The sequence below is a fragment of the Erinaceus europaeus genome, chromosome 8 (genome assembly GCF_950295315.1).
Source record: "Erinaceus europaeus chromosome 8, mEriEur2.1, whole genome shotgun sequence".
Lineage (NCBI taxonomy): Eukaryota > Metazoa > Chordata > Mammalia > Eulipotyphla > Erinaceidae > Erinaceus > Erinaceus europaeus.
The window spans coordinates 19,397,377-19,406,873 of NC_080169.1; positions in this window are offsets into that span (position 1 = coordinate 19,397,377).

The following is a 9,497-nucleotide window of genomic DNA, read 5'->3' on the forward strand; positions in this document are numbered from 1 at the left end:
TGTCTATCCTATCCAACAACAACAATGGCAATGACAATAATAATAAGAACAAGGGCTACAAAATGGGAAAAATAGCCCTCAGGAGTAGTGGATTCGTAGTGCAAGCACTGAGTCCCAGCAATAGCCCTGGAGGCAATAAAAAAAAAATCCTTGACCTCTGACCAAGAGTTGGCTCACCCAGTAGAGTACATGTTCTGTAGCACATGGGGTTTTGGGTTAGAGTCTCAGCATCACATGGAAATATCATAAACAGTATCCATGGAACTCCATGAATGGTGGAGTGGTACTGTGGTGTCTCTCTTTTCTTTTCTTTTTTTTAATTATCTTTATTTATTTATTTGGATAGAGACAGCCAGAAATTGAGAGGGAAGAGGTGATAGAGAGGGAGAGAGACAGAGAGACAATTCAGCACTGCTTTACCACTTGTGAAGCTTTCCCCCTGCAAGTGGGGGGCTGGGGGCTCAAACCCAGGTCCTTGCACACTGTAACGTGTGCTCAACCAGGTGCGCTACCACCCGGCCCCGGTGTCTCTCTTTCCTTCCTTTCTCTCTCTTGCTTTAAAAAATAAAGAATAGGGCATCAGTCAGTAGTGCAGCAGATTAAGCGCACATGGCGCGAAGCACAAGGACCTGCATAAGGATCCCGGTTCAAACCCTGGCTCCCCATCTGCAGGGGAGTTGCTTCACAGGTAGTGAAGCAGGTCTGCAGGTGTCTATCTTTCTCTCCTCCTCTCTGTCTTCCCCTTCTCTCTCCATTTCTCTCTGTCCTATCCAACAATGACAGCATCATTAACAACAACAATAATAACTACAACAATAAAAACAACAAAAGGGAATAAATAAATAAATATTTTTTAAATAAAATAAAGAATAAAGCACTGGGCAACCACAGTTGCTCAGCAGTGTTTTATGTACATGAGACCCTATGTTCATTCTCTAGCACCACATTAAAATGTAGTTGATTAATTAATTGGTTGGTTGATTGATTGATTGATTCATTCATTCATTAATATATCCTTGATATAAATGTGTTGGTCAGTTGAGTAAGTGACTCTTTGGAACCTAAAGGGAATTCAAGTTACAAGAGTCTCACCTAGATCAAGTGAATAAGGTTCTTTTCTTTTCTCTTCTTTTTTTCTTCCAGGAATATCACTGGCTCAGTACTGGCACTACAAATACACTGCTTCTGGTGGCCATTTTTTCCATTTTATTGGATAGGACAGAGAGAAATTGAGAGAGGAGGGGGAGATAGAGAAGGAGAGAGAATGATGGAGACCTGCAGACATAGTTCACTGCCAGTGAGGAGCCAGGGACTCAAATTGGATCTTGAGCAGGCCCTTGATATTAGTACTATGTGTGTTTAACTGGGTACACCACTGCCCGATCCCCAATACAGTTCTTTTCGGACCTATGGAACCTTGAATTTGATCCCTGGCATCATATATACCAGAACAATGCACTGGTTCTAATTCATTCTCTCTCTCCCTCTCCCTCTCTCTCTCTTTCTTTGTCCTTTCTCTGTTAATAAATAACTTTTTGGGTTTTTTTATATATTTATTTATTTATTTTCCCTTTTGTTGCTCTTCTTGTCTTTTTATTGTTGTAGTTATTATTATTGTTAATGATGTCATCATTGTTGGATAGGACAGAGAGAAATGGAGAGAGGAGGGGGAAGGCAGAGAGGAGAAGAGAAAGATAGACACCTGCAGACCTGCTTCACCGCCTGTGAAGTAACTCCCTTGCAGGTGGGGAGCCGGGGCTCGAACCGGGATCTTTATGCTGGTCCTTGTGCTTTGCGCCATGTGCGCTCAACCCGCTGTGCTACCGCCTGGCTCCCATAAATAACTTTTTGAAAAGTATCCCTAGTCATTAGGCCCAGCTGAGGTGTCAGATCAACACTAGAACCATCTACCTTTTTAGTGAGACAATATACATATCTTTCTATATTCAAGTCTAATTTCATTCTATTTTCCACTCCACACATTCAAACGCCTCGTAACTGATGCTTTCCTAATTTCTTTATTTTTATTTTTATTTTATTTATTTATTTATTTATTCCCTTTTGTTGCCTTTGTTGTTTTATTGTTGTAATTATTATTGTTGTCATGTTGTTTTGGATAGGACAGAGAGAAATGGAGAGAGGAGGGGAAGACAGAGAGGGGGAGAGAAAGACAGACACCTGCAGACCAGTCCTTGCACTTCACACCATGTGCGCTTAACCCGCTGCGCTACCACCTGACTCCTGCTTTCCTAATTTCTACATTAGGTAGAGAGAACAGAAACTGTGTTCTCTTTCACTTGTTTGATTTTTTTCCCTAGCATATAGGTTAGGACCTGGTATATAGTAAAAAGTTCAATAATTATTGAACAAATGAACTAAAAAATTAGGAAATGAATGAAAAGTGACTCAGGATTATTTACTAAACTTTTATTTTATTTTAGTTTAGCTTAGTTAGTTTTTATTACCATCAGTGTTATTGCTAAGACTTGGTGCCGACACTATGAATCCACCTCCAGGCAGCCATTTTTTCTTTTTTTTTCTTCATATATATATATATATATATTTTTTTATTAGATAGGAAAGAGAGAAATTTGAGAGAGCACAAGGAGATAAAGAAAGGGAGCGAAAGACAGACACCTGCAGGCCTACTTCATTGCTCGTGAAGCAGATCCCTTGCAGGTGGGGAATGGTCACTCAAATTTGGGTCCTAGAGCTTGGTAATATGTATCCTTAAATGGGCGCATCACCACTCAGCCCACCTAAGCCTTTATTTTATTTTAAATTTTTTAATATTTATTTATTTTCCCTTTTGTTGCCCTTATTGTTTTTTATTGTTGTTGTAGTTATTGATGTTGTCGTTATTAGATAGGACAGAGAGAAATGGAGAGAGGAGGGGAAGACAGAGAGGGGGAGAGAAAGATAGACACCTGCAGACCTGCTTCACCACCTGTGAAGCAACACCCTGCAGGTGGGGAGCCGGGGGCTAGAACTGGGATCCTTACTCCGGTCTTTGAGCTTCGCACCAGCTGCACTTAACCCGCTGCGCTACCACTGACTCCCAAGCCGCTATTTTATACAGGGGATTGCTAGTTGCTAAACAAGGCTATTATTACTACTTACTATTATGAACTATAGTATTTATAAAATATCCATTACAAATAGCTTAATTGCAATGACTCTTGTTCTTCCTGTCTGATTTATACAAATATCAAAAGTGCATGTTGTTTGCTCCCCCCCCATCTAAGCATACTTGTTCATTCCTGAAGAAAAGCAACTGTTCCTCTGTTGTGATTACTACTGGAACCTTCACTGAAATATGGAAACTATTTTTTTCTCTTTGAAATTAGCTAAAATTGGTTCCGCTCGGGAATGACAAACTCTGGCTGTTTGCTGACATCATTTCATTTAGAGCACTAGGATACGTACTATCCATGGATTTTGAAAATGTTTGATGTTTGGAAATTTTAAATTAAAAGAAAATGTGGAGCCTTGATCAAATGGAAAAGTTTTAAATATATCTAATGCAAATTGAAATGAAACAAACTTTATACTTGCTTACAGTCAATGACCCATGTTAGAAGACTAGGTCTAAAATAACAAAAAAACAGGAAAATATGCAAATAACATGTTAATAAGACTAGGGAATCTATTTTGTGGGAATTATAATAAAATGTCTCTTTCCCTTTCATGATGCTCTTCAGTGGGACTCAAGTGAACCAAGAGTAGTGTTTTCCATCAACAGGTGGCAACACTTGTAATGTTTGCTTTGATTGGATCTCAGAACAAATGCACTGATAACTGGTGAAAAGAAACAGAATTTTTTTAAATGCTGTTCAAGAAAGAACAGCCTCATGAAGACACAAAATGAGAACTGTGATAAGGAAATCGTTAAAACAAGCAAACAAGCAAGACTACAGCCTAGCACTACTTGGATAAAGGGTCTGAGAAACCCTGGGGATATTTCCTCAAAGATGTGTAGATTCTCCTTGGCTAAAACTATCTTGAGGCTCACAGTCGAAGGTGAATTTCAGTTAACTTAAGATCCTTGAAGGAGAAGCAGATACAAGATACTTCAAATTAAAAACCGAAGTTCAGAATTCCAGCCAAGTCATGGAAATGTACATGTGGAATAAAGTAAAGTGAAAAAAGCAGAACATGAAACTGTGTGTCCACACAGATTACAGCTTTACAAAAACACTTGCGTTTATGTTGACAGCAATGGGAGAGAAACTGGAGCTGTGTCAATGGTTTTATGTTGAGCCAGACAGTTCTCTTTATTCTTCTTTTCCCTTGAAAGTTGTTTAGATTTATGTTACAAGAAAAAGACTCTCCAACTCTGAAATAGCCTTTAGTACTCTTGGAGAGTGTACTTAAAGAGTCTTGAGGGCCCAGAGAGCTCAAATCAAAAAGCAGGGAAGCCTAAAACCAGGATGCTATTGCTGCTATTGAAAATTTTGAGGAGACTTGAGAGAAGAGTGTTCTCTCCCTTGGCAGTCCTCCCACCTCCTGTTTCTGCAGACTACAGTTTAGACAGTAAGGAGAATGCCTGTCTGTTTAATGTGTTTGTGAACAAAGTCTGATTGATTCCCTTGTCAATAAACAAACATTATCTGCTTCTGTTTCTTTGCTAAATTGAATTTCTGCTTACCCAGACTAGTTATATAAAGACTCTGTGTACACAGGAAAAAGAAATGACAAGGTTGTGTAAGCAGGCAGCCCCGGGAAGAGTCGTGAAGGCAGTAACAGTTCATTTCTAGAGGGTTCTTACTTCTTTTGTGTGCTCACTTTTTTGCTCTTTCAAAGGCTCACATGACTTATGAAACCACTTTTTTTTTCTTCTTACATCAACCTATTAAGGGATCAGTGGATTTTTTTTCCTGGGATTCTTTATTTGTTTTATGTGTTTTTCTGGGGAGGGGGAAGCTCACACATAAGTGATTTTACTGTCCCAGGTTGACATTCTTACTCTTTTTATTTCAGATAAACAGAAAGCATGGGTGAGACACCACAGTACCAGGACTACCCCCAATACTCTGTCACTCCCATATGGCACTGGAGTTTGAAACTGGGCCTCGTGCATGACAAGACAAGTGCCCCACCCCATAATTATTTAAATTAAGAAGGAAGGAGAGAAAGAAAGGAAGGAAGGAAGGGTAGCAGACAGACCATAAAAAAAAAAAAAGTTAAAAACAAAGGACTCTAGACTGAATTTGGGCATAGAATAGGGTTTATATTTGGAGACAAGACTCTTTTTAAAAATATTTTATTTATTGGAGAAGAGATACCTGCAGCACTGCTTCACCACTTGTAAAGTTTCCCTCCTGCAGGTGTAGGCCAGGGGTTTGAACCATGGTCCTTGTGCATGGTAGCATGGGTTCAACTGGGTGTGCCACTCACTTGGCCCAGAAATGAGACTGTTAAATCAGATCACACAGGCAACAGTCCTTGTGAAAGTCAAAACTCAAGAACAAAGAGTCTAACTAATGACTTTGTGAAGTCAAACAAGTAACAAGAAGGAAACTGAGTTTAAAAGATGAGAAATTAGATCTGTAGGAAGTAGTAGTTGCAGTGAAAGTTCAGAGGAAGGGAATGAACCCAGACTTCCCTTCTCATGAGCAAGTAGAGTCTGGAACAGATGCCACCCCCACTCTTCCCCCGACTAAGCCTAGTGTCCATACAATGCTTCAGAATTATTGCTTTTTTTTTTTTTTTTTTTTTTTTTACCAGAGCACTGCTCAACTCTGGCTTATGGTGGTATGGGGGATTGAACCTGGGACTTTGGAGCCTCAGGCACGAGAGTCTCTTTGCATAAGCATTATGCTAACTACCCTCCCCCCCCCAGAATTTTTGCTGGACTGTGACACAGAAGGCTGCCAGTCAGAGGGATGACAAAAATCCTCGGATTTTGATAGAGTGAAGAGCAAATAGGGAGAGAGAAGAGCAGGAGAGAATTTGCTCTTGCTAGTTATTCAAAGGCCTGTGCAGGACTGTCCTGCAATGAGAATAGGGCTTCAAAGTCTAAACTCTGTAGGGCAACCACAGACAATCCAACAGTCTGTGCAGAGCATTTGCTCCCCAAACCACATGTCAGATTCTGATTGTCATCTCTCTCTTGAAGTACCTCTACTGCTACAGTTCTCCTAGTAATCTTTAAAACTGATCTTTTATCCATATCTTGGCTCAAAATTTCTTAATTTTTCTGGCAAAGTTAATGAACTTTGATATATATAACATAAGGAACTTAAACTTCTAGTGTCACAAGACATGAAAAGCCATTCAACATTTAAAGAGAAATACATGAATGTTCTGCAAAATGAAATTCCTCAGATCCTTCAAAATCACAGGACAGACAGACAGAGATAACTCTTTTCTGAATTTTTTGTATATTTATTTATTCCCATTTGTTGCCCTTATTGTTTTGTTGTTGTTGTTGTTGTCGTTGTTGTTGGATAGGACAGAGAGAAATGGAGAGAGGAGGGGGAGACAGAGAGGGGGAGAGAAATATAAACACCTGCAGATCTGCTTCACCACTTGTGAAGTGACTCCCCTGCAGGTGGGGAGCCGGGGGCTCGAACCAGGATCCTTACACCAGTCCTTGTGCTTTGCATCACCTGCACTTAACCCACTGTGCTACCGCCCAACTCCCTTTTTTCTGAATTTTATACTTCATTCACTCATTTTTCTGAGGGAACCAAGGTTTGAGGAAATAAGTGAGAGAAAATCCACAGTATTTAACGGCATGAAAGGCAGTCCCCTAGCCTTCAAAGTCAAGAATATAAACATTTTTAAAACACCTCTAGATGTTAAGGATTTTTCAATTCCTCTTTCCATCTTAAATTTATATTGTCATTGGCCCAAGCACCACTTCTTGATTGCCCTTGGTGCTTGCTGAGAATGCAATCTCTAAGGTACTCTGTTTAATCTTTGAATTGGCTCCAGAAGATGAAATTACCATTCATGGAAAACTGCAGTTTAGTTTCAAGGAACTCACTGCAGCTGCAACAATAAGATGGAAATGTGACTAGTTTAGAGGAGGCAAGGATTGAAGGTATGGGATTAAGAGAACCTGGCTTGCCCGGGTGAGCAGAATGATCACATAACTCTCAGGCTACCCTTGGCTCCACTCAAGTCATATTAAAATATGAATTGTCACAGCCTCACCAGAACTAGTATTTGCCATCTTGAGCATGAGGATAGAAGATGCAGAGGGCAAAGTGGGACTAAAGAGAGAATGGAGGATGAAGACAAAATAAATAGTTTGGGTTATGGTGACTACTATTTTGACAGAAACCAGAATGTCTGCAATATTTCAAGAACTGTGTGTAAGGACAAGAGCTGTTGGAAATGTGCCGTTAGACTTGAAAATGTGCCTGGCCATAAGAATCTCTGATAAGCTCTGTAGGGAGAGCAGCTGGAACTCTGTGGGCTGCTTGTAGTTCCTTTCTTGATATTTATTCCAAGATCACATTTAGAGCTGCTTTTATCTGCTCCTTAGAAGTTCTTGTATTTGGGGGAATCATTTGTTGTAAAATAAATACCTACTCGTTGACATGGAAATGTAATTTATTAGTCAGCTGCAAAACTGGTTGGTAAGGCACAGTGAACCCAGAACTTTCCACTCAAACTAAGATGCTATTAATGGAGACTCGAGTGTATCACATGTCATATTGCCTATGTATTTGTGACCTGGGTTAACATTAAAAATAATACATTTGGGGAGTCAGGCATAGTGCAGTGTGTTAAGCACACGTGGTGTGAAGCACAAGGACCGGCTTAAGGATTCCAGTTCGAGTCCCTGGCTCCCCAACTACAGGGGAGTTGCTTCACAAGTGGTGAAGCAGGTCTGCAGGTGTCTGTCTTTCTCTCCCCCTCTGTCTTCCCTTCCTCTCTTCATTTCTCTCTGTCCTATCAAACAACAAAGACATCAATAACAACAACAATAATAACTACAACAATAAAAATAACAAGGGCAACAAAAGGGAAAATAAATAAATATAAAAAATATTTTTAAAAAAATACATTTTGGGGGCTGGGCGATAGTGCAGTAGGTTAAGCTCACATGGCGCAAAGCATAAGAACTGGCATAAGGACCCCGGTTTGAGCCACCCAGCTCCCCACCTGTAGGGGTGTCAATTCACAAGTGATGAAACAGGTCTGCAGGTATCTTTCTCTCCTCCTCTCTGTCTTCACCTCCTCTCACAATTTCTTTCTGTCCTATCCAACAACAGCAGCAATAATAACAATAACAACAAGGGCAATGAAGGCAACAAAAATGGGGGAAAAATGGCCTCCAGGAGTAGTGGATTTGTAGTAAAGGCACTGAGCCCCAACGATAACCCTGGAAGATATATATATATCCATTTGAAAATATTTTTTATTTATTTTATGAGAGATAGATATAGACAGAAAGAGAGAGAGAAGCCAAAGCACTGATCAGCTCTGGGTTACTGTGGTTGGGGACTGAATTTGAGACTTCAGTACCTCAGTCATAGCGTGTTTTTGCATAATCATTATTCATGCTACCAAATAATATAAATGAGGAGATGGGAAGGGATTTTTTGAATAAAAGTTAAGAGTTCTGAAAGAAAGACCAGAAGAGGGGTTGGGTGGTGTGCACCTGGTTGAGTGCAAATGTTACAACGTGCAAGGACCCAGGTTCAAGCCCCCAGCCCCCACCTGCAGGGGAAAAGCTTTGCAAATGTTGAAGCATTGCTACAGGTGCCTCTCTGTCTCTCTCCCTCTCTATCACACCCTTCCCTCTCAATATCTGGCTGTCTCTATCCAATAAAAAAATAAAGACAATTAACAAAAAGAAAAAAAGAAAGAAAGACCAGAAGGAAAGAGACAGTATTCACATATAAAAATAAAACTGCTGAGAAATAAGGCATGGCCTAGGGGCTGGGTGATGGTGCACCTGGTTGAGTGCATGTGTTATAATGTGCAAGGACCAAGGTTCAAGTCCCAAGCCACCACCAGCAGGCAGAAAGCTTTGCAAGTGGTGAAGCAGTGCTGCAGGTGTCTCTGTGTGTCTCTTCCTTGTTATCTTCCCCATCCCTCTTGATTTCTCTGTCTCTATCCAATAATAAATAAATAAAATAAAATAAAATAAAAAAAGAAAGAAGACCTGATCTTGTAAAATTGGGGCTGCATGTAGTGAAATTCGGGATAACACAGGAGAAATTAGGGCAGTACAGAGGTGAAACCACAAGAAAATGAGTGCCAGGCTAGTGTGGTGCCTCTTCCTGGGCACGTAGTCTCTGGGTTGGAGAGAACGCTACGGGAGCCAGCCTGGGCTGCTACTCACTCAGCAGTGCGAGGGAGACGACTCAGGAACCAAATACATGGCGGTAAGACAATGCAATGTCTTTACTGACCAGAGAGCCATGGCTTTTAAAAGACAGACCTGGAAGTGGTAAGTTGGAAACAGAAATGTCTAGGAAAGGGGCGAGAAAGGCAAAATGGAGCTGGAAAGGTAGGAACTTCCTTAGCAACTGTTT